Source organism: Siphateles boraxobius, unplaced genomic scaffold (genome assembly GCF_051911475.1).
Source record: "Siphateles boraxobius isolate OS27281-9 unplaced genomic scaffold, OSU_SipBor_1 20, whole genome shotgun sequence".
In the NCBI taxonomy this organism is placed as follows: domain Eukaryota; kingdom Metazoa; phylum Chordata; class Actinopteri; order Cypriniformes; family Leuciscidae; genus Siphateles; species Siphateles boraxobius.
Genome location: NW_027508811.1, coordinates 8,101,450 through 8,127,325, shown reverse-complemented (window position 1 = coordinate 8,127,325; position 25,876 = coordinate 8,101,450). Strand labels below are relative to the sequence as shown.

At 43.9% G+C, this 25,876-nt stretch overlaps 1 long non-coding RNA gene across 1 annotated transcript in view; it reads right to left on the bottom strand.

Annotated features, from left to right (window-relative positions):
• Nucleotides 1-25,876, bottom strand: part of LOC143744894 (uncharacterized) — a 98,592-nt gene that overhangs the window by 31,247 nt on the left and 41,469 nt on the right. Inside the window, exons 3-5 of the long non-coding RNA XR_013205929.1 lie at nucleotides 4,420-4,549; nucleotides 3,421-3,506; nucleotides 2,316-2,478 (exon numbers count right to left, since the gene is read on the bottom strand). This is a non-coding gene — a long non-coding RNA (uncharacterized LOC143744894). The remainder of the gene's footprint in view (nucleotides 1-2,315; nucleotides 2,479-3,420; nucleotides 3,507-4,419; nucleotides 4,550-25,876) is intronic.

The following is a 25,876-nucleotide window of genomic DNA, read 5'->3' as shown; positions in this document are numbered from 1 at the left end:
AAGGTCAACACACATGAGCATCACTATATCTATCAATCTATCCATCCATGCATCCATCCAAAAATGATACTAACAGGTTTAATTCCAGCCTTGAATCATAATGGGAAATTAGTAACTCCATGAACCACTAATGGCAGACTGATGACCTTTCCCCTTCCTTCTGTGCGCTTGCTACACTTGAGGAATCGCACTAGGCAAGTCTGCATGATTGTTAGCCAGGTAATCTGGAAGTTGCCATAAATTCATTGAGTAAATTAATTGCTCAGTCAACACTTACAGAGTAATAGGAATGCATTAAAGATCAATCTCATCAACCAATATCTACAGTAAACACTCAGGCCTGCTCTAAATTAAAATCATCAGTTATGACAGTTTAGTCATTCTAATGCGGTCTAGGAAGGTAACTGCAAGACTTCTAATATATTTCCTCTTTTGTCAGATATCAATTAATCTTTTTTTTTTTCTTTCTCTCAATCCGTATACCCAGTACAATCCCTCATTTAAGTGCAGATACTAACTCAAAGGGACGTTCTACCCAACTTCATAGTAAGTGCTCCCTATTTATGCTTTTGTTTCATTGTCTACAATATGTACTTTCATTGACAGGAAAGGCTTGAGCATGTAGTGTCATCCTGTTGTCGAGGAAGGTTTTATGATCAGACACTGACTCAGCGACTGCACCACTGATTGACTCAACAGATGGATAATTCTCAATCTGTGAAGTATGAGAGCTTTAAAAATGTGCAGGGGTGCAGAAAAGTGCACTTACTGCCAAAACTTGCACTGCATTTACTGTGGAACAGTAGTAAATCGTAAAAAAATCATTTTCTTAATCAGTTCATTTTCTTTGTCTTGCGTTTGAGACATAAAACTGTCTCTTGCCCCACTGGCATTGTTTTAAGAAAGTAAAACAATCTTGTAAGATAGCATTTGTAAAGGACAAACACTATTTTAAATTTCATTAAGAAGTGATTTTCTCAGTGCATTTACTTGCACACAACATACTATTAAGCCTCTTTAATCTGTGGTTTTTACCAGCATGGCCTCCTGAATATAATTTTTCTTCTTTACCTCAATAGATGATTTAGTTGTTTTCATTTGTGCATTAAGCTCCAGATAAATTACTCCCAGCTGAAAATGAGGCACATGTTGGAATCACGGTGATTAGCATGATATTTCCCAGGGTGTGTTTGCATTGCAGATAGAAATCTTCGAAGGAAATGTCTGAGAAGCTATGATGACAGAAACACTATTATGAGGAATTCAAACGGGTTAATCACAGGGAAGTTAGCTAATGCTGCAGTCTCAGGCTTTAATTATTTATTTAGAGTATGGTGCGTCTTTTTCTGGATGCTTAACAACAGTTGCTTTATGCCGTGCTGTTTCATTGGACGTGCAAGCCACATTGTAAAATTAAACAGTAACACTGTTTGGCTTTGTAAATAGTAACAGCAACAATGTTTTTGTTGTTGAATGTAAAAATTTAAAGTGAATATATTTTTTTTATTTTTTTATTTTTTTTGCGTCTATAAAGGAAGTACAAGACTACATACACATACTTTTATTGTGCATATAAAATAACCATTGCTATTGCAGTGGTGTTGTTCATATGCATTTGCCAGCTCTACTGTGTGTTGCATTACAAGCAATTATGGCTACTTTAGGGATCCTATAAAACGCACTGATGTAGACATTTAACAAGCTCAGACAAACTTTTCTCAAGAATTAAATCATAATTAAAAAAAAACATTCAGGGTGACATCATCTGCTACTATTATTGGATTTACATCTGTACAGCTCCACGGCACTGACTGGACGGTTTTCCTATCTGACCTCCTGGGCTGTTCTGCAGCGCTCTGGTGTTGGACTTGCCTCATGAGATTTATTCAACTTTTTTTTAACTTATGTTTGGAAATTAAGCAAGCTAGTCTACTTGCCTGTCAAACCAACAGCTATTCTGTATGGATTCCAGTAGGTTTGTCTCATGCATTTTAAAACAAGAAAAAAAGAAAGAAAAAAAACTCTTATGGAACCAGACCTTCTGCAAAACTCCTCACAATGTCTTTAAAGTTATTTATAGTATTTTATGGTAATCCAACTATGCTAATAAAAAGGTATTTTAAGGAATAACATTCACTAAAGCCTTTTAAGTGAATCACTTTCCTTCTAAACATCAAGTTTAATACAGTGCTATACAAGATTATAAAATATTTAACTTTTTTTATTATATTTAACGATATATCAGAACATTAGTTTCAAAGCTGTCATTAACACCAGTAATCAGATATGATATAACTCCAAGCAACACAACATACCATCAGTAAATATCCAGATATCAAAACTTCATTCTTGGTCCAGATAAGAATGAATTGGCGGATCTTGAAATCATCGCTTCTGAAAAGCCGACATGCTTTTTTTGAGACTTCCAACAAAGCCAAATTCTTCCACTCTCAACGGTCGTCTAGAAGCTGTGATTCTCTGCAAATCAAAGTATAACAGTGTCTTGATTTAATTGATTAAGTTGATTAAGTCTTGATTTAATGCTAACTGAAAACAGCTCATTCATTATTTCACAACTGTACAGCAAATGGACACTTCAGTTAGATAATTTATTATCATTAATGCATCTAAATAAATCAAGTTTATATTTTTTTGGGAGCCAAAAATAAAAAGCCTGGCCATCTATGGAGGTTTATTTTTAATCAAGGTTGTTTTGCCTATCTTGTCCTTTATGACTAAGGTCTGGTTTTCTTTCACTCACCAAAGGAGACAATTACAGGAAATCAACTTAGTTAGCACTTAGCGAAGTGACTAACAGTGCAAATAAGAGTGTGTTGTCTTGATTGGATTGGTTCAAAGCTAAGGGGTGTCCACTTATGGAAGAATTGAGAGATTGCCCAGAAGCCCATTTTTAACAATTTGCTCAACCTTTCTTCTCCTGCCAATCCATTGTCCGCCCCAAAATGTCTCATTCTTTTGTAGCAGCAAAGTATAAGGGATAAAACAAATTACTTAAATGGCGATGCTACATATATTTCCATTTGACTTCGTCTTAAGAAATAGTTGTTTGGTCTAGTGCTGATTGAAGGTGCTCACTTGTAGAGTTTCTATTAAACATGATGATTTTGGAATATATTTGAATGGGGTATCATAAGAAGTTTAGGATATGACTCAGAGCTGTTTGTATGGTTAGACGCCTAATATGAAAGAGATGGATGACTGCTTTGAGATCTAACGTGTTCAGTTGGCGTAGAGATGGATGACAAATCACGTGGTGGTTTTGGCCTGCCATGGGAGATGTGTGGGTGAACAACAGACAAAAGTCTGTACAGCTGTTTTGAGTGACCCAGTTAGTGAGTGACAGGCTGGAGAGTCTATTGTCTATAATGTGTATATCTGTGATGTGTCTGAAAAGCATACCAATAAAGGCTTGTGGTGATTAAGTTGGTGGCCCCAGGAAAGTCCTCAGCATCACATCTCCTCCAGCCTTCTCTTTTTCTCTCACACTGTAAGCAAAAAAATATATATACAGAAAAATGGAAAAAGTATGGGGCATTTTCTGCCAGGACATTATCCATTACAAATATGCCAGCACGGCAGATTTTGGATGTCTGTGATATCTAACACACTTGATTCAACTCATCAGGGTGGCATTTCCCAAAAGTATCATAAGCCAATAAGTAAATTGTAGAACCATTGCCACGAATGGTCTCTACGATCAACTTAGCTCACAATGCTTTTGAGAATTGCAGCCTACACAAGAATGATATGCAGCATGATTTATGCATTTGTAAATGGTTTGTCTTAAAGCATATTAAAAACTTTAATATGCTTTAATATGCTATACCACATGGACATATAAACAACATTAAAAGCTTGATTTTCATCACAGGGGGACTTTAAGATCTTCTTATCGAAAAGAAAAACAGATTCTATATAGCTGTAATTTCCTTTTCATGTGTGATTTGAATTTAAATAAAAAAAACAACCACAACTGGCTTTGTGATTCAGGAAAACTAATTAGTAGCACTGATTGATCTGAAATAAAGTACTCGAGTGTAACTGTCATCGGGGTTGTCATCTTTTAAAATCCCAATTTAACTCCTAAATATGAACTGAATCTGAATTAAAGTAGCAAACAGGATGTAGAATTACAATTAAAATGTGAGTGTAATGTTCATCAAGACAAACTTTGAATGATGGAAGAAATCGCATCATTCAACTGAAGAAAAATGTATGTATCAAGTACAATGATTTATATAAAATATTCATCCATCTTTCTAGCATTATTCTCACTCATTTTCAGGGTCCGCTTCACACACACACACACATTTGATTTGGCACAGGTTTTATGTTGGATGACCTATACCTGACATATTCACACTCACACAACAATTTGGCATATCCAATCCACCAAACCTGCATGTCTTCGGACTGTGAGGGAAACCGGAGCACCCGGAGGAAACCCATGCTGACACGGGAAGAACATGCAAACTCCACACAGGATGGACTGCTGGCTCAGCTGAGGTTCAAACCATGGACCTTCTTTCTGTGAAGCGAGAGTAATACCTACTGAGCCACCATGCCGCCAATGTGTATAATATATTATTGCAAAAAATTCAGTAATACCCTCTTTCTTTCACTCCAATTCAGCCTCCTGTGGTGTGACCAATACAAATTCAAATCCACGCTTCAATTCAAGGGAGCCAATTCTTCAAATATGAATTCTGCACAAGCCTTATTGTCTTAATTGTAATGGTAATTTCTGATTTAATACAATTGCCCATAACAGCCGTAGAAATTTTTAACGAACACAGTTCGACTACTTGTGATGCAACTGCACAGATGATTTAGCAGGATATGCAGAGGTCCATATGCATGCCATGGACAGCATTATTCTTCTCACTCACTGTCTGTGCATGTTTGCTTTTGCTCTGCAATGACAATGACCTGCCTTCCTCCATACTGGCTATTAGAGAAAGACACACACACACACACACACACACACACACACACACACACACACACACACACACACACACACACACACACACACACACACACACACACACACACAGTTTCACTCTCTCCACTATTTCTCTCCCCCTGTTTCTCCCCACTTCCCTCTCTGGGAACAGAGGCGTGCTTCAGGCCGGGTCTGGGAGAAGAACAGACAAGGATAGGCCTTTGAAAGAACAGTATTGTGAGGTCACATTCTTCCCAAATGCAAGCGGGAGCCAAGTCAGTAGCTGTCGGAATTACCCCATGAATCATACCCATTGTGATGCCTACTCCAAGATGAGAACATGGAAAGGAATTAGGTACGGCTAGTCTTATCAGTCCTCCGACATGGACACGGTAGCCAAGTGTCCGCAGCGACAGGGCGATGTTCCCGCGACCGTCGACGAGAAGAATTCCTCCACTGCCATATGTTGTTACTTAAGGGTGTGCTGCAGCCAAGCAGAGTGTGCTTTTCCATACACGCCCGTCTTCCTGTCTGTGCACTTCCTCCCATAGCCGTTACCCAGAGATCTTTGTGGTGGGTCCTGGAGTTCAGGCAATATTAGGTTGCACCTCTTAAAACATGTCAGCTTTGTGGTGAAAATTAAAGAATGGAAAAAATGATGAAACGTAATGTTTTATTGATCCTTTTCTTCAAGTTTCAACTGTTAAACAGAGAGAGAGAGAGAGAGAGAGAGAGAGAGAGAGAGAGAGAGAGAGAGAGAGAGAGAGAGAGAGAGACGGCTAGAAGGGGAATGGAACGGCTAGAAGCCACTCGCGAAGGGTGGTTTTTGACAACTTGGATTTATTTAGCATGGAGAATTTGCATGGAAATTGTGTTACCTCCAGTGTCTGACTCACTGTTTGGTCTCTGCAGCGGCACTTTGATTTAAAGGAGCGAATGCTGAGCTGGAAGTTTTCTGTGTTTTACAGTCAGACCTTTGTTTTTGCTCCTCTCCTGTTTTCACTTTCGCAAGTTCGTTTCTTGATGAGGGAAAAAATTTTTTTACGAAGACCTCCAGTGGAAACATCAAAACACATGTTGAATATTAGATACACAGATACCTTGTTAGGAGGCCCCTGACTGCAGAGCAAAGCCGTTTCCCCTTTGAGCCACTGTATCTTTACGGCAGGCCTGGAGAGAGGGAGATTCAAGCGAGATATGACAAATGAACTGTGTTCTGCAAGTTAAAAGAGAAATGTGTTTGTCATTTTAGTTACGGAGGATGAAAGAGGCAGAAATCAACAATGAGACAGTGTAATCTAAACCACTTTACAATGGAAAGAGACACAGTCTCTCCCAGGATATGGGGAGGGGAGGGCAAGGTTAAGGAATAATTGACTGGACCTTTCAGATTTTTAGACATATGACCTGTATGTCCACAAAGAGCTCCGTCCTCAAAGAATCTGATGATGGATGTGTACAGTGCCAAAAAAGAGAGAAAAAAAATTTCGAATGAAGTAATAGCGATTTGAACAGGAAAACACACTGGCAGGAAATCTCATGTCAGCATTCTCCATGCACAGACCCCAAAAAACACATGAGGAGAGGGAAAAGACAGGGTGGGAGGAAAAAAAAAGTTAGGGATTCTCTGAACTCACAGACACGCATCAAAACAGCAAGTCTCCTGTGAGAGGGCTGTCGGTGAAAGCATTTATATGTGCGTGCACAGTCTGCACACGCTCTGGGCTGCTGACTGTCAGTGGTCAGGGGAAAGAGGTGGTGGATACGTGCGAGTTATTGGTGGATCCCGTGAACCACACTTCTACCAGAAAGACTCGGGAGAATAATACTGTAACAATTAACCATTTATTAACAGCCCAGCAAGCAATATATGATATAAAGTTATTTGGTTTAGGCCCCGTCCGTAGCGCGCAATCTGAGAGTACGGACTCTGCCTTTCCTGCCTGAAGACGAAGGCAGGGGCGCAGCCGACCCCCTGTGAGGTATGGGAAAACTCAGACATGTCTAAGTACCTATCTTATATACTACAAGTATTAGAACACGATTGGATAGATGAGAAGGTAATGAGTGACGTAACAATTGAGTCTTCCCGGAAGAACTTATGCTAGAGCTTCATTTCATGTGAGCCTCTTTCTCACTTGGAGGAAACGTACTACATGGGTACATTAAAGTATGTAGACTGCAGAGCTTATGAGGTGAACACAGGCAGAGACACAGGAGAACCAGAATAGCAATGATATGATTATTATTAGATACTAAACTGTGAAGGCAAAAAGATGAAAACGTAATTAAAAACATAATAACATTATATTATATATATAATGTGGTAATATGGTATATATACCATATTTTCACCCAATCTTGGATTCAATCTTTTTGTCACCATGTTCTCTTTCAATTAGGACTGGTTTTATATTTTGATTTGCATCTGAATAATCATAGGCCTCATTTATTTGAGAGTAGGCATTTCATTTTTTTAGTAATTTTTTTAATATTTTTGAATAATTTTGGAAATATTAAATAAAATCTGAAAAAAATTGTTATTGTTGATCACACTAGTCAACTTAAAATTTTCACCAGGAATTTTTTTTTTATTTTTTTTTTATTTTTTGTAAAAAATATGGCACATAGTCCCACTTGTGGTGTTCCCGGTCAAAAATGACCGGCCTATAAAAAATTGCTTATAAATCACTCATTATACCATATTTTCACCCAAACTCGGATTCAATCTTTTTGTCAACATGTTCTCTTTCAATTAGGACTGGTTTTATATTTTGATTTGCATCTGAAAAATTATAGGCCTCATTTATTTGAGAGTAGGCATTTCCTTTTTTGAGTAATTTCTTTTTTAATTTTTGAATAATTTTGGAAATATTAAATAAAATCTGAAAAAAATTGGTATTGTTGATCACACTAGTCAACTTAAAATTTTCACCAGGAATTTTGTTTTGAAACTTTTGTTTTCTAAAAAATATGGCACATAGTCACACTTGTGGTGTTCCCGGTCAAAAATGACCGGCCTATAAAAAATAGCTTATAAATCACTCATTATACCATATTTTCACCCAATCTTGGATTCAATCTTTTTGTCAACATGTTCTCTTTCAATTAGGACTGGTTTTATATTTTGATTTGCATCTGAATAATCAAAGGCCTCATTTATTTGAGAGCAGGCATTTCATTTTTTTAGTAATTTTTTTTAAATTTTTGAATAATTTTGGAAATATTAAATAAAATCTGAAAAAAATTGGTATTGTTGTTCAGACTAGTCGAATTAAAATTTTCACCAGGAATTTTTTTTTAAACTTTTGTTTTGTAAAAAATATGGCACATAGTCACATTTGTGGTGTTCCAGGTCAAAAATGACCGGCCTATAAAAAATAGCTTATAAATCACTCATTATACCATATTTTCACCCAATCTTGGATTCAATCTTTTTGTCAACTTGTTCTCTTTCAATTAGGACTGGCTTTAATATTTCTGTTTGCATCTGATTAATCGTGGGCCTCATTTATCTGTGAGTAGGCATGGTCAAAAATGGTCACAATGGCCGACCATTGAAAGTGAATGGGAGAGACTGAAAATAACAGAACAATTTAGTTTTCAGGAGCATGTTCATTATTTTCATGTACACCTATGAGCATGTGTGCTTGCAAACATCGAGCCCTTGGACCTGTGCATGTATCGATACATTTATACACACGCTACCCAGACACACACACGTTAAAACACACAAACTTTTTTGAGTATTACGTATTACACACATTCTTTTCCACAGAGAGAAATTTGATCCTACCCTAACCTCCATCTAATATACATTTATTCATCTGACATTACCACACACACACACACACACACACACACACACACACACACACACACACACACACACACACACACACACACACACACACACACACACACACACACACAAACTGGCCGTGACTGCAGTGACCCGGCTACAAAATAATCTTTCTTTCTTGTTCTTGTTTCATCACAGCTTCCAGACAAAATATTATGACATTTTGTTTTGGAACTGTGAGGTTCTCACACAGAACTAGACAATATTTACAAATATACATCATGTGATAGCACAGGCATATAGTATAAATGCCACACAGCACCTTGCTTGTCATTCATTTCACAATGGCAAAGCAGCTCTCTGCACATGATGTTATTCATCAGATTTTTGACTCAGAAACTAGTGAGGAGGAGGAAATGCAGGATGCATCTTGCAGTGAAGATGTTTCTGAAGAGGAAGGCACCACTGAATCGGCTACGGAGCTTGAAACAACTGATGAGGAGCAGTCTTCCAGTGATGAGGGCCCAGCTGAGGTTACCGTTTCATTCTGGTCAAAAGATGGAACTTTGTCCTGGTCTTCATCCCCACCTATGAGGCAAGGCAGGTTTTCTTGTCAACATGTTCATGAAGATGAAGCCAGGGCTAACAAGATATGCCATATCCCGAATTGATGACATACAATCATGCTTCAACTTGTTTGTGACGGAGCCAATCAAAAACATAGTCATATCCATGACTAATTTAGAGGGGAGAAGAGTCTTCAAAGACATTAGTCATGGATATGACTGTTTTCGATTGGCTCCGTCACAAACAAGTTGAAGCATGATTGTATGTCATCAATTCGGGATATGGCATATCTTGTTAGCCCTGGCTTCATCTTCATGACATTTTCAGAAGAAAACCTGCCTTGCCTCATAGGTGGGGATGAAGACCAGGATATTTTCCATGTCCCGCACAGATGGAGGACAACTTGGACTACCCTTACTCAAGTATGTAGGAAAAAACAAACTATCCTATCTATGGCAGCATCGTAGATCAAAGGCGATTGACATTATCCTTAATGACTGCATGTTTCCCACATCATTGTCAGATCCTGGTAACACTGAGCAAGTGTATAAATATTATCAGAAAAAATGCCAGTCTGATCCTACTACTATCACGCTTGAATTACCGCCTTGGAATGTTGACCTAGAAAACGTCTCAGGTTACGTATGTAACCCTGGTTCCCTGATAGGGAACGAGATGCTGCGTTTGAGACGCGATGGGAACGCTCTGCGTGATTACGTCGTGTAGCACGTGTAAAATCAGTCCAATGGAAGTCCACTACGACATAGGTGACGTCATAGACCAGGAAACTATAAAGCAGCCCTGAAATCAGACCGCGACAGCTTCTGAAAAACCTGAAGCAAGTCGATCAGGGCATGCAGGAAGTATGGCAGGCAAACGCAGCGTCTCGTTCCCTAACAGGGAACCAGGGTTACATACGTAACCTGAGACGTTCCCTTTCAAGGGAACTCGAGCTGCGTTTGAGATGCGATGGGAACCCCATACCCACTACGCCATAGTGACAATTGCCCGTTCTGTGTGAAGTCCTGCGCACACTAAGAAGCAACCAACCTCGCCCCAGGAGTGGAGAGGTCAAGGTCATAAAACCTGACAAATGTATGCGGAGAGGACCATCCTGCCGCATTACACACGTCAAGAAGGGAAACTCCCGAAATAAAGGCCATAGAGGCCGCCATACTCCGAGTAGAATGGGCCCGCACAGCCATAGGTGAAGGCTGTCCGGCCGCTTCATAAGCCAATGAAATAGCCTCGACTGTCCATTTACTCATACCTTGTTTAGATGCAGGGCATCCTCTCTTGAGTGACCCAAAACAAACAAATAATTGCTCAGATTTACGCCACTGAGCAGCTCTGTGAACGTAGGCATCTAAAGCCCGGACTGGACATAACAGGTTAAGCTGTTCCTGATCTGGGGTATTAAAGGGTGGAGGATAAAAGGCCTGCCGCACTATTGGGCCCCCAAAATTTAGTGGGACCTTAGGAATATAACCCAGTCTAGGGTAGAGGAATGCTTTCACCATACCAGGTGAAAATTCCAGACATGAAGGAGCAACCGACAGAGCATGTAAATCACCAATTCTCTTGATAGATGAAATAGCAAGGAGAAATATAGTCTTTAGAGTGAGGAATTTTTCTGAAACCTCCTAGATGGGCTCGAAGGGAGCCAAGGCCAGACCCTCAAGTACAATGGCCAAATCCCAAGCCGGTGCTCTAGATTGCAGTGCAGGCCTGAGCCTCAATGTACCACGGAGAAAACAAATAATAAGAGGATCTCTCCCAAGAGAAGAAGCCCCGAGAGGGGTGATAAGCAGATATAGCCGCTACGTACTCCTTTAAGGTTTAGGGAGATAATCCAGCAGAGAAACGGTCTTGTAGGAAATCGAGAACTGTACCAACCGGGCAGTTAACAAGATTAAAAAACGTTCTCCACGCCATGTAGAGAACAGTTTCCATTTCAATGTACATAGTTTTCTCGTGGAAGGAGCTCTGGATTGAAGGACGGTCTCAACGACCTCAGTCGAGAGACCGGATTCTATGAGCTGGGCCCCCTCAGAGGCCAAGCCCACCGTTTCCACAACTCCGTTTAACCCTTTTCTATTATGTGGAGGACCCATAGAGAAATATTTGGCAGAAATTTCCACGCTGCCAGAAATTCCGATAAGGGAACCAGTCTCTCGAGACTGGCCTCTGGATTTGATTGAACAATCATTTCGGTGCCGTGAAGCGGCGAACCGGCAGGGAACAACCGAACTGACCGTTCTACAACCCTCCTCAGAGGATTGCACGGGGACGCTGACACCTCGGCGCCCTGAAGCGGCGAACCGGCAGGGAACAACCGAACTGGCAGCGCTGCGACCCTCCTCAGAGAGTCGCACCCCAGAGGGCGCCGTTAGGAGAAAAGATTTCTCAAAACCGTCCCTCTTTTTTTTTTTTTTTTTTCATTCGACAGGACTTCTTTTCTAAGCTTTATTAGAGATGACGACAGTCCTCAGATCTTGCCCACCTCTAACTAGCTTAGTTCCTACGACCCTCCTCGGAGGATCCTAGGAAAAAGCAGGCACCTCGGCACCCTGAAACGACGAACCGGCAGGGAGACCTAACTGACTGCTCTACGACCCTCCTCAGAGGATCGTATGGGGACGCTGACCCTCGGTGCCCTGAACGGCGAACCGGCAGGGAACAACCGAACTGGCAGCGCTGCGACCCTCCTCAGAGAGTCGCACCCCAGAGGGCGCCGAGGAGAAACGTTTTCTCAAAACCGTCCCAACCCCGGAGGGGACCACCCTTAGAAGCCTGATAGCCTCGGCATCAGGTCTTCTTCTTTGCACTCTATGCCAGTTTCAGGAACATAGATTGGTGAGGAAGAAACCTCTGGAACGCCACTGAAAGGTTTAGTTTTCTTGAAAGCGGAGTGTCCAGAAGAACAGACATTTTTATCTTTCTTTTTCTTTATTTTTATATTCTTTATTTTTTATATAAAAACGTATACATATAAACATATATATATATATATATATATATATATATATATATTCTCGAATAGAGTCAATGCTGACATCCTCACATTCATCTATGTCATTAAATACTTTACCCACCAGTACTGCCTAATAAAATGTATTTATTATTAAAGATGGCTGGTGGGTAACGTCGGGGTTAAAAATGATGACGCCGACTCGGGAGAGAGAAAGCTTGCAAGCGTCTCTATAATCCAAGGCACTGTCATACCATGATACTTAATACCCATAACATTACTCTAGTTAGACGTTTGGGTATTAAACACATAAAATAGAAACCGGTTTATTCCACGATCTCGACACCTCAGTGTGGAGATAGGGAAAAACCAGTAGTCCCCGACGAGGAGGCTGAGATACAGAGTTTTCCTGTTCCTTTTTTTTTTGTTTTTTTTTTTATATATTTCATCTAATAAACTCTTTTTATTTTCATTCTCATAATGTTCAGCTGTCCAGTAAATATTTAACTAGCAACAGCATTAGAAAAACCTCCTTTTAAAAGCTCCTCTTTATTCAACAGAGTTATGAGCTGCCTATTTCTTGAAAAATCAAACATCTGCCTTTTTCTTAATATTTTTATTTGTTTTGTTCACTTTTTCTCAACAAAACACTAACGATACCAATTCCTCAGAACTGGAAATCGCAGCACACTGGATCTGCAGGTGAAAGCTGAGATAGGGCGGGGCCCGTCCCAACCCACGCTGTCAGATCCGTTTTCGAACCCCAAAATGCGAGTCGCCGCCGTGTCTAGGCAACAGCGGGACCCGCGCGGGGAGCGCAAACTGTATCGTCCTCCGCAAAGAACGATCAGCGAAAGCAGAGCGTCTTCATAGATAGACTCATACAATGCTCACAATCAGCCCCCTCGAAGACTGACTGAGCATGCTCCACTCCCAAACAAGCAACACAAAGCTGATGTGTGTGTCCCCACCCGTATATAACGAGGGCAGGGAACAACACACCGTCTATAATCTTGCTTGCTCGCCATAATAATGATAGATATATTGGGCTTGACAGACAACAATAAATAGACAAGGACAGATATACAGAGAGAGCTTGCTGAAGGTACAGAAGCTGTCGCGGTCTGATTTCAGGGCTGCTTTATAGTTTCCTGGTCTATGACGTCACCTATGTCGTAGTGGGCTTCCATTGGACTGATTTTACACGTGCTTCACGACGTAATCACGCAGAGCGTTCCCATCGCGTCTCAAACGCAGCTCGAGTTCCCTTGAAAGGGAAAATCATAACTGATTTGTCGCCACCAACATCGAGGTTTACAATAGAAGAGATTGAAAAAATAATTGTAAATCTGCCCAATAACAAAGCCAGTGGCTCAGATGGTGTTACTTACGAGAATCTTAAAGCAACACGGCAAACATCTTGCTATATACTGAAAAGAATATTTAACACCTGTATGATTAATGGTAAAGTCCCTAGTTCGTGGAAGGGAGCACTCATTCACAGAATACCGAAGAAAGACAATGTACCAGAAGATCCCTCAACATGGAGGGACATTTCTCTATTGCCATCTGTATATAAAGTCTTTATGAAGTGCCTTCTTTCAAGAATATTACCTTGGCTGGTTGATACTGGAATTCTGTCTAACAAACAAAAAGCCTACATTGAGCGACAAGGCATGAATGAGCATGTTTTTTGCTTAAAAACTGCCATTGATGATTTTAAGCTTGAATCTGCTAAGCTATACATTGTCTTTCTTGACTTCAGAGATGCCTTTGGCACATTGCCTCATAGAGTCATGATTGAAGCATTGGAAGAGATACAGCTCCCTAAGATCTATGTGGACATAATAAAAGATATATATAGTGATTCCTACCAACAAGTGATCTGTGGAAAAGACCTCACCAGACTAATACCACTGGGGGTAGGAATCAAAACTGGTTGTCCATGGAGTGCTGTAAACTTTATCATTGCAATAAATCAATGGCTAAAATGGCTCTGCGTAACATGCCCCACCCAACGCGCTGTCACTGAACCCAGTCCAGGGCTATGCTGATGATGTGGTCGTCGCATCCCGAGATGAAGGCGGGATTAAAAACATGCTGTCGTGCACTGACAGATTCCTGACGTGGTCTGGCCTACAAGTGAAGCAAAGTAAATGTGCAGTTTTCTATGAGAGGAGGAGTGGTGGGAACCGTTGGTATAGATTCAAGGCCGACCAACCCCCGATTTTACCATCTTAGACCAGCCACTCAGAGTGTATACTAGACACGAGACCTACAACTATCTGGGTCACAAGTTTAACATCGCCGGAGAATGGAGTCTGCAAGTGACTGACATGGCACATCAGTTTATGACCAGACAGGATCTCATTGATGCATCACCACTTCCTGTTACTCTAAAAGTGCAAGCAATAAGAGACATAGCGTTTTCTAAAATTCAACATCTTTTTGCAAATGTCCATATTCCGCAAAAAGTACAAAAAGTAAAAATGGACAACAAAACCGTAAGCGTGGTTAGGAAATGGCTTTGTCTCAACACACATTCCACAAGATGTTTTATCTTTCAGAAAGGACAGGACGGGGGCCTTGGAGTTCCTCACTGCATGTGGGAGTACACGGCTACAAGACAGTCTCACCTCACCAACATGCTGAACTGTGATGACGTCAACGTGAGGAAAATGGCCAGAGCATCCTTATTGCTGGATTTTAAAAGACGGAAGGTGCTACACGCATGCGGTGGGGAGGATAGCTTACTGGTTTTTAAAAGAAAGACCAATGGAAAGCTAGATGGACGGGCACAGGGATTTGGTGTGTCATCAGACTGGCCAGACCTAAATGACCTATGCTGGAAGACAGGTACTGAACTGAAGTGGAGCTCTCACGATCGACCTGTAGAGGTCTCTGATGCAGTCGTAGAGGACTCATCTGTCCTCGTGGAAGCCAGGCTGCACCATAACAATACTGTTCATCTGCTCCAGCATAGAACATCAAGGCAGAGTCTCTTGTTTATTCACAGAGTCCAAAATATGGAGTACTGGTCCAGTCTGAAACTCCAGGGAAAGTTTGCAAAACTGCCCTGTGCGGACCACTCCGTATCACACACTATCTACAGCAATGCCACCATCAGTGAGGAGATCCTCACTTTCTGTTTGAAAGCCCGTCTGCAGGTTCTTCATACAAAATACGACCTATCACTGTGGTTTCCCTCCATCAACTCGCCTCTCTGCATGCTGCATACCCCCCCTCAACACCTGGAGTCAGTAGCCTACATTATGAACAGTTGCTCAGCACTGAAAGGACTGTATATTGCCAGACACGACAGACTCGTGGACCTCATTGCTGCTCAGATTCCCTGCGTGGCTGAGGAGCAGATTTTTAAACACACTACCATACAGTCCGAATGGTTTAACTCTCCTGCAAACACTTTTTTAGGAATTGCTAATACGGCCGATATTGTTAACATCTCTCAGAATGGCAAAAAAGTTACACTATTTGAGGTGTCATGTGCATTTGATTTGTTTATGGAGGAGTCTTACTGCTCTAAGATTCTAAAATATCAGTCATTGATATCGACCATTGAGAACCTTGGGTACAGATGCCGACTTATTGTGCTAGTGTTTGGTAGCCTAGGTCATGTACACAGGCTGGCGGTCCGTGGACTTTGTATTGGGGGGATTTCTAAAACAGGGGTCAAACAGTTGGCAAAGTACTATTCAATCTCAGCAACTATAGGAAGCATGTTTATTTGGAAAAGACGATGTTTCCTGTACCCTTAGAACTCTAGTAATCCATAACAATGTGCTGCTTTGTTTTAATCTGTTGGATCATTAAAAATGTTTTGATTCCAAATGAAATTGACTTGTAATGTGGAATCAAATAAAGTATATAAAATATGTGTGTGTGTGTGTGTGTGTGTGTGTGTGTGTGTGTGTGTGTGTGTGTGTGTGTGTGTGTGTGTGTGTGTGTGTGTGTGTGTGTGTGTGTGTGTGTGTGTGTGTGTGGTAATGTCAGATGAATAAATGTATATTAGATGCAGGTTAGGGTAGGATCAAATTTCTCTCTGTGGAAAAGAATGTGTGTAATACTCAAAAATGTTTGTGTGTTTTAACGTGTGTATGTCTGGGTAGCGTGTGTATAAATGTATCGATACATGCACAGGTCCAAGGGCTCGATGTTTGCGAGCACACATGCTCATATGTGTACATGAAAATAATGAACATGCTCCTGAAAACGTCTCGGTTACGTATGTAACCCTCGTTCCCTGAGTAGGGAACGGAGACGTTACGTCGGATGACGACGAATGGGGTTTCGCTTAGAACACCTATCGACTTCGAGTATTACAAAACGAGCCAATGGCAAAGAAATGCCATGGGTCTGCGGAATTTGCATAGCGTATCTCCGCCTTACCTCGTGGGTATAAAAGGAGGACGCCGGCAACAGGCAGATATGTTTCTTCGCTGAGGAGCCAAGACTGAGCTCAGGCGATCCCCGCGGTACAGCGGAAAGTGGCAGGAAGACGTAACGTCTCCGTTCCCTACTCAGGGAACGAGGGTTACATACGTAACCGAGACGTTCCCTTTCGTTGTCACTCCGAGTTACGTCGGATGACGACGAATGGGGTTACCAGTCTAATCACGCCACCTTCTCAGCTGTCTTCCAGTGCCCTGCGTAAATCTGAGATCCCTGTCGTGAGACTGGCACGGACGAAGGACTCCTATTTAGCACAGGAATACCAAGGTACACTGGGGAGCATATCCCAAAGTTTAGGGGAAATATGCAATTACTGCCAACCCAGAGGGGGGGGACTTAGAGAATACACATATGACCCGAAGGAGACATATGGAGAACACTGGGGTGTCCAGCCGCAGGTGGAATATTTCAACCCCAGGGGTGGCAAGGTGGCTTGCCAAGGGAAAGACACATGCTCAAAGAGGCTTACAGTGGAAATACACATGTGGGGGTCGCTCAGAGGAGGGACCATGCACACGGGAGGCACCTAGCCGACACGCAGGCAATAGACACTGGCGCCGACGTCAGGAGTGCTGGAGGAGCTCAGGGCTTCCGGGGAAGCTCACCTGAGGAGAATATCGTACGTATCCAGTCCGTGGAGTGGAATGGCGAGCAAGCGAAGACACCTGAGCGGGTCCGGTACTAGCTGGTTGAAGCGAGTACACGAGAGGACACTGGCTCCACTCGGAGATTAAAGAATCTGGCGAATGTGTTAGGTGTCGCCCAGCCTGCAGCTCTGCCGATGTCTGTTAGCGAGGTGCCATGCACTAGAGCCCAAGAGGATGCCACACTCCGGGTGGAGTGGGCAGTCACACCAAGGGGGCACGGTCGACCTTGCTGCTGGTATGCAAAAGCAATGGCGTCCACTATCCAGTGAGACAACCTTTGCTTTGAGAGAGCCTTTCCCTTCAGCTTCCCACCATAACAGACAAAGAGCTGGTCTGAGGTCCTGAAACACTGCGTCCTGTCTACATAGGCGCGGAGAGCGCGTACTGGACAGAGCAGTGCAAGGCTGGGTCTGCCTCCTCCAGGGGCAGCGCTTGCAGGTTCACCACCTGGTCCCGGAAGGGAGTGGTAGGAACCTTGGGCACGTATCCAGGCCGGGGTCTCAGGATCACGTGAGAGTAAGCCGGCCCGGACTCCAGGCACGCTTCGTCAACGGAGAATGCGTGCAGGTCCCCTACCCTCTTGATGGAGGCCAGTGCAACCAGGAGCGCTGTCTTCATAGACAGGAATTTAAGCTCGACTGATTGCAGGGGCTCAGATGGAGCACTCTACAGGGCAGTTAGAACCACTGAGAGGTCCGAAGAGGGAACGAGAGGAGGGGGCGGATTTAGTCTCCTCGCTCCTCTCAGGAACCTGATAACCAGGTCGTGCTTCCCCACTGACTTACCTTCGATGAGGTCATGGTGTGCGGCAATAGCGGCAACGTAGACCTTCAGGGTGGAGGGAGACAGCCTTCGCTCCAGCCCCTGTTGAAGGAAGGAAGGCACAACGCTGATCGAGCATCTCCGGGGGTCTTCTCGGTGAGAAGAGCACCAGCTGACGAAGAGGTTCCACTTCAACGCATAGACGTGTCACGTGGACGACGCCCTAGCGGAAGTGATGGTAGCCACCACCGCTGGTGGTAGGGTACTCAAACCTGCCTCGTCCCATCGAGGAGCCACACGTGGAGGTTCCAGAGATCGGGACGAGGGTGCCATAGGTGGCCCCGTCCCTGAGGAAGAAGGTTCTTCCTCAGAGGGATCGGCCAGGGAGGTGCTGTCGCGAGGAGTACTAGTTCGGAGAACCAGGTCTGGGCGGGCCAGTATGGCGCGACCAGAATGACCTGCTCCGCGTCCTCCCTGACCTTGCGCAAGGTCTGCGCAAGAAGGCTCACTGGGGGAAACGCATACTTGCGGCCCTGCGGCCAACTGTGCGCCAGAGCATCCGTGCCGAGCGTGCCCTCGGTCAGGGAATAAAGCTGGGCGCAATGGGTCGAGTCGTGGGAGGCAAACAGATCTATCTGTGCGTCCCCGAACTGGTCCCAAATCAGCTGAACCGACTGGGGATGGAGTCGCCAATCTCCCGGGAGGGGCTGAAGCCGTGAGAGCTCGTCGGCTGCACAGTTCAGGGCTCCGGGGATATAAATGGCATGAAGCGACCTCAGATGCTTCTGACTCCATATGAGGAGGTGGCGGGCGAGTTGCGACATACGGCGGGAGCGTAGACCACCATGATGGTTGATGTACGCTACAGAGGCGGTATAGTCTGAACGGACTAGTACGTGTTGGTTTTTGAGCACGGCCCGGAAGCGGCGCAAAGCAAGACGTACGGCCAGCAACTCGAGACAATTGACGTGCCAGAGGCGTCGGGGTCCTGTCCAGGAGCCCGCGGCAGCACGTCCATTGCACATGGCACCCCAGCCCGTGGAGGAGGCATCTGTCGTTACAACAACATGCCGCGAAGCTTGTTCCAGGGGTACTCGGCCCGTAGAAAACTGAGGTTCGACCACGGGGTGAAGGTCTGACGGCAGGTCGGAGTAACTGGTACTCGGAGGGTGCCGTGTTGCCATGCCCACCTCGGGACTCGGTCGCGGAGCCAAAGCTGAAGCGGTCTCATATGAAGCAATCTGAGCGGCGAACCACGGCTGCAGATGCCATATGCCCCAGGAGCCTCTGAAGAAACTTCAGTGGAACCGCACTCTTGCGCTTGATAGTCTCAGGCAAGTCAGCAATGGCTGAGTGGAGAAGGCGACCAAGTCCATACCGAGAAAAGAGCTCCTCTGCACGGGGCAAAGTTTACTCCTTCCCCGGTTGACCCGAAGGCCCAGACGAGCTAGGTGCCGAAGCACTGGGTCCCTGTATTCGCAACCCTGGTCTCAGGAGTGAGCTTAAGACAGCCAGTCACCGAGATAGTTCAGGATGCGAACCCCGTGTTCCCATGGAGGAACAAAGGCAGCCTCAACAACCTTGTGAAGGCGCGAAGAGACAGGGCTAGCCCGAATGGGAAAACAGCGTACTGATATGCGCGCGCCCTGACAGCAAACTGTAGGTATGGTCTGAGTCGAGGGAGAACGGAGACATAAAAGTAGGCGTCCTTCAGGTCGATCGCTGCAAACCAATCCTGTGGCCGCACACATCCAGAAATGCGTTTGGCCAGGAGCATCTTGAACGGCAGCCTGTGAAGGGAGCGGTTCGGACCAGGATTGGCCGTAACCCACCAGACTTCTCCGGGACAAGGAGGTAGGGGCTGTACCCCTGGACCTCCTTTCGGCTGGAGGGACAGTCTCAATCGCACCCTTCGCCAGTAGGGTAGCAACCTCCGCTCTCATGATAGGGCATTACCATCGACCAAAGTGGAGCGGACTCCCCTGAAGTGGGGAGGAGACCGTGCGAACTGAATCGCATAGCCGAGCCGATGGTTCGCGCGGAACAGAAGGGAAGCTCTAGGCAGGCTCCCAACTGTGCCAGCGGCGTCGAGAACCACAGACGTCCCTCCGGTGGTGCAGCAAAGCGGAATGACCGGCCCAGACGTGGACGGCATAGCGGCCCGGTGTGGGGGCAAGGTCAAAACCGCACCCTGACAGAGGAGGCCAGGGAAGGACCAGCGTTCCACAGTCAACCTCAGTCTGCTCCATCCCCGAGGAGCCCGTCTCAGGAGCGCCGCTTAACCCGGCGTGTAGCGGGGGGCGGGGCTGGAGAGGGGCTGTGGCGTCCGCCCGGGGCCCCCAGAGCCGGCCCGGTGAACGGGCGGGGTGGGAGCCGCGGGGGGGCGCCTTCGGCGGTGGGCAGACCGAGGGACCTGGGCGGACGGCGGGGCCGTCGGGACAGAATCAACGTCAGTCTGCTCATGAGCGGCTGAGAGCTGTTGGTCAAGCCCTCAACCGCACCGCCGGAGAGGCCGACCTGGGATATGGGAATGTCGGACAGACGGGTCCGTGCGACATCCAGCACATCAGACAGGTTCAGCCACAGAATGGTGAGCATCACCTGACCCAGGGAGCGTACGGCCACTTTCGTCGCTCGGAGAGCAAGGTCAGTGACGGCGCGCAGCTCAGTGAAGAGCCCTGGGTCAGTCCCGCCCTCGTGCAGGTCCATGAGCATCTGGGTCAGCCATGGCATGCAGAGAGGCGGCTGCCAGTCCCGTGGCACTACAGGATCTCGCCACAAGCGTAGACGAAAAACTACAGGCCACGGGCGGGTGATTAGGATTGCGCCGAGAAGAAGCACTCTGAGGACACATAGCATCGCAACAGAGCGTTCAGCCGGGGGAACCCCAGTGTACCCAAGGGCAGCGGCCCCATCGAGGGGAGGAAAGGCGGATGAGATCAGCGAGCGGTCCTGAGAAGACAAGGGGGTCTTCTAGGACTTCGAGATCTCATCATGCACGTCCGGGAAGAGAGGTATTGGGGTTTGCCACGGACGAGGGTCGGCGGCCTTACCCAAAACCAATCGTCCCAGGAAAGCATGGCCGTCATCTCCGGATCAGACTCAGGCACAGCCGTATGCACACCGGAAGGTGGCAGCTGTGACGAGCCCTCACTTCCAGAAGACTCAAGCCCACCTAGTGATGCTGCAACAGACATGGCATCTTCCTCTGTAGCTTCAACTGAAACAAGCGGGCCACCAGAGGGTAGACTCGCGGAAATCAGCAGTTCACTAGCGGGCACCGTCATTGAAGAGGGGAGCTGGGGTCACGGACACGTAGTCGGCGCCTTGTTCCAGACCGTAACCCTCAGGTCACCCTGGCCACCAGCCGAAGATCGGGGGGTGGATGAGGGGACTCTCACTCTTGCGAGTTCACCGAGTCTCGACCTATATATGACGCGATGATCACGTTCCCTTGCGAGAACATGAATCACCCACGAGCGCTGTTCAAGCATGATCAAACACACTAGACAGCGCTCGTGCCCATCAGAGTCCGATACCAGTCCGCTGCAACCAGAAATGCACGGGCGAGCCGTCTTTAAAAAGACGTGCCGCGTGCGAGCTCTTTTATGAGAGGAGAGAAAAAAACTCCGCGATGTTGAAGCGCACAGGGAGACACACACACACTGGCAGATTACTGCACAGATCAGCAGGCACCGTGAGCTCGCTGCAGATCGCCGTCACACCAACACCGGAGAGAGAAGCTCGTCTCGTAGAGCGAAGTCAGAGATGACTGTGGAGTGAAGAAATACTCTTGGCTCCGAAGCGAAAACATATCTGCCTGTTGCCGGCGTCCTCCTTTTATACCCACGAGGTAAGGCGGAGATACGCTATGCAAATTCCGCAGACCCATGGCATTTCTTTGCCATTGGCTCGTTTTGTAATACTCGAAGTCGATAGGTGTTCTAAGCGAAACCCCATTCGTCGTCATCCGACGTAACTCGGAGTGACAACGAAAGGGAACTAAATTGTTCTGTTATTTTCAGTCTCTCCCATTCACTTTCAATGGTCGGCCATTGTGACCATTTTTGACCATGCCTACTCTCAGATAAATGAGGCCCACAATTAATCAGATGCAAACAGAAATATAAAACCAGTCCTAATTGAAAGAGAACAAGTTGATAAAAAGATTGAATCCAAGATTGGGTGAAAATATGGTATAATGAGTGATTTATAAGCTATTTTTTATAGTCCGGTCATTTTTGACCGGGAACACCACAAGTGTGACTATGTGCCATATTTGTTACAAAACAAAAGTTTCAAAACAAAATTCCTGGTGAAAATTTTAAGTTGACTAGTGTGATCAACAATACCAATTTTTTTCAGATTTTATTTAATATTTCCAAAATTATTCAAAAATTAAAAAAAAAAAAATACTAAAAAAATGAAATGCCTACTCTCAAATAAATGAGGCCTATGATTATTCAGATGCAAATCAAAATATAAAACCAGTCCTAATTGAAAGAGAACATGTTGACAAAAAGATTGAATCCAAGATTGGATGAAAATATGGTATAATGAGTGATTTATAAGCTATTTTTTATAGGCCGGTCATTTTTGACCGGGAACACCACGAGTGTGACTATGTGCCATATTTTTTACAAAACAAAAGTTTCAAAACAAAATTCCTGGTGAAAATTCTAAGTTGACTAGTGTGATCAACAATAACAATTTTTTTTCAGATTTTATTTAATATTTCCAAAATTATTCAAAAATTTAAAAATAATTACTCAAAAAATGAAATGCCTACTCTCAAATAAATGAGGCCTATGATTATTCAGATGCAAATCAAAATATAAAATCAGTCTTAATTGAAAGAGAACATGTTGACAAAAAGATTGAATCCAAGATTGGGTGAAAATATGGTATAATGAGTGACTTATAAGCTATTTTTTATAGGCCGGTCATTTTTGACGGGAACACCCCAAGTGTAACAAGGTAACAAAACCCCCAGAAAAAAAATTAGAAAATTTTCAAAAAAAATGAGATTTAGTTATACCGTTTGGGAACAAAGTCACTAAGTTTCAGTCCAAAGCGATAACATTACAAGGTTTTTCGGGAAAAAGAAAATCTTCTCCGGGTCAAATTGACCCGAACACCACATGAGGGTTAGAAACTAATACTTTTATTCAGCAAGGATGCATTAACTTGATCAAAAGTGACAGAAAAGACATTTACAATGTTACAAAAGCTTTCTATTCATTTTGAACTTTCTATTCATTAAATAATCCTGAAAATAAATTGAATTGAAAATAACTGTTGTCAACATTGATAATAATAATCAATGATTCTTGAGCAGCATATCAGCATACTAGAATGATTTTTGAAGGAATCATGTCACACTGAAGACTGGAGTAATGATGCTGAAAATTCAGCTTTGCATCACAGGAATAAAATGCATTTTAAAATATATATTTAAATAAATCAAAAAGAGTTCACAATATTACTCCTTTTGCTGTATTTTGGATAAACAAATGCAGCCTTGGTGAGCAGAAGGGACTATATATATATATATATATATATATATATATATATACAATTTCTCCATTGCAAGATGTCCTAGATCCTTCAACGGTAGTGTACTGTATAGTCAGAATACACAGCTAATTTTGAATGACTGTCAACGAAGAAAGTTTCAGGTTAACAAATTTCCTCTTGCTTTTATGTATTTAAAGGTTTCGGTTTTGGATCTGCATTAGAAGTACCACATTACATACATCTTACACTTGCAGCAACATGCTGTGCACAAATGGCTGAAATGTTTAGTGAAACTAACTTAACCTAAACTATAACATTACACTCATTTAAAAATAGTAGTAAAATAAAAAAGTTGCAATTTGTAAAACTGCAATAACCTTGTTAAAAAAAGAGAGATGGAGAAAGCAGATGAAATCAAAAAAGGAGATGTAAAAAGTAGCGGGTGAGTGCACAACAAAGCAGCTAGCCCCCCCAAGTTGATTTGCTCTCTGGTCAGTAAGCTTTCAGTCCATTAGGCCAAATAACAACCAGGTGCTGTCACTGCGGCGTTTCATGTAAGGAAGGTCTGCTTTGTCTCATGAAGAGATGCAGGAGGTCAGGAAGCGGTCCAGCCAGAGCCATAAAGAGACTTCTCACTGCATTTAAACTGCTCTCCTCTAATCCTGTCACCAGAGTCACCTCTCCAACTGTCCAAAAGGGCAGCATACTTTTCATTTCAAGTTCTGACATCAATGTGCGTTACAGTACCTCATTCCTTTGTAACTGTGGGTGTCATCTCCCCCTGAGTGAGACCTCCCTCCATTAACCGTTCACGCTGCTTCCCACAACAGGCCCCCGGGCCAGCACCAAAAAAGCTTTTTTCCCTCCTTTCCATCTGTCTCCCCCTGAACTTTTAATGAGAAAAAGAAAAAGAGTAGGCAATGGAGGGAGAGGAATGTTTGACAGAAGTACAGAGGAATTTGACAAAACAACCACAGACAATAAATGTCAATGACAATAAGAATGGGAACAAAGACCCTTCCGACCGAGTTCAAACGATAGACTCTCTCGCAAATTGAGGGCCACCTGGACCACCTCGACAAATCAAGAATCTGACTAATGCAGGGAGACTATAGGAAGATGTTGTGTAAGAGTTTACCCAAACGTTTCAAAGTTTTCTCAAAGAATCTGTGACTTAAGCTTTGGAGAATTGAGGCTTCGACCAAAAACCACAGCAGAAAGGAGTGCAGAAAATATTTTTTTATAAGTATCCATCCATAATTCAAAAAAGAAATGACAGGGAAGTCAATGCCTGGCTTGGGCGTGCCGCGTACAGTAGACACTAACGGGTAAAGGCTCTGCTGTGTACACTGCTCATTCACATACAATCCTTCCTTCAATGGGAATACATGTCAGAACAAGGAAGGAAGGCATTTATCTATTCCTTCTGGATCTAGTTTGTCAGCCTAGTCTGCATCTCAGCATCTTAACTTTAAAACCCCATCCTAGAATCCTTTTGTACCTCAGTGTTTGTTTGTCCCTGAAAAAACAAACCAAGTGGAGACGCTCATGTGTGACATCCAGAATCAGTTCTCACTGTACATTCACTTAACACAAATCAACGGTCAAGAGAAGATAGTATTAGTGTCAACCCAACCAGAAAATCCACTGGTTTATCTCCCCCACCCCCCACCCTACTGATCTGAGAACAGTCATTATCTGACACAAAAGAGCACTGAGTCATGAAATAGCACTTCTCAGATTAAGGGACTGTTTGGGGATACTGTGCACTGTATGACTTCTCGGATCAGTGGAAATATGTTCTTTAAGCTCGGTAACGACGGATGGCTTTGTTCATATCTCATAGTGAGCTCTAGGCTCGAATCAGTCTTAATGCTTTTTCTTGCTCAATGGTTCAACCTATATTTAAAGAGTCATGTTTACCAATTTGTACTGAACCACTGAACAGAAAATCCGATGAGCAGTAAAAACAGAATGGAAATGTTTTTGTAGGAGGGTTTATATTGTTGCATGCATGGCAGATATAACTTCTCTTTCAATCAATCACCTTATACTTAGTTGTTATTTAATCTTTAGAAAGGCAATGAGATGGAAAGACAAGGCAAGACAAGGTCTGGAAAACTGGCAAACGATAGTTTACTTGCCCTCACATCATAATTTTGTGCAAACATGAA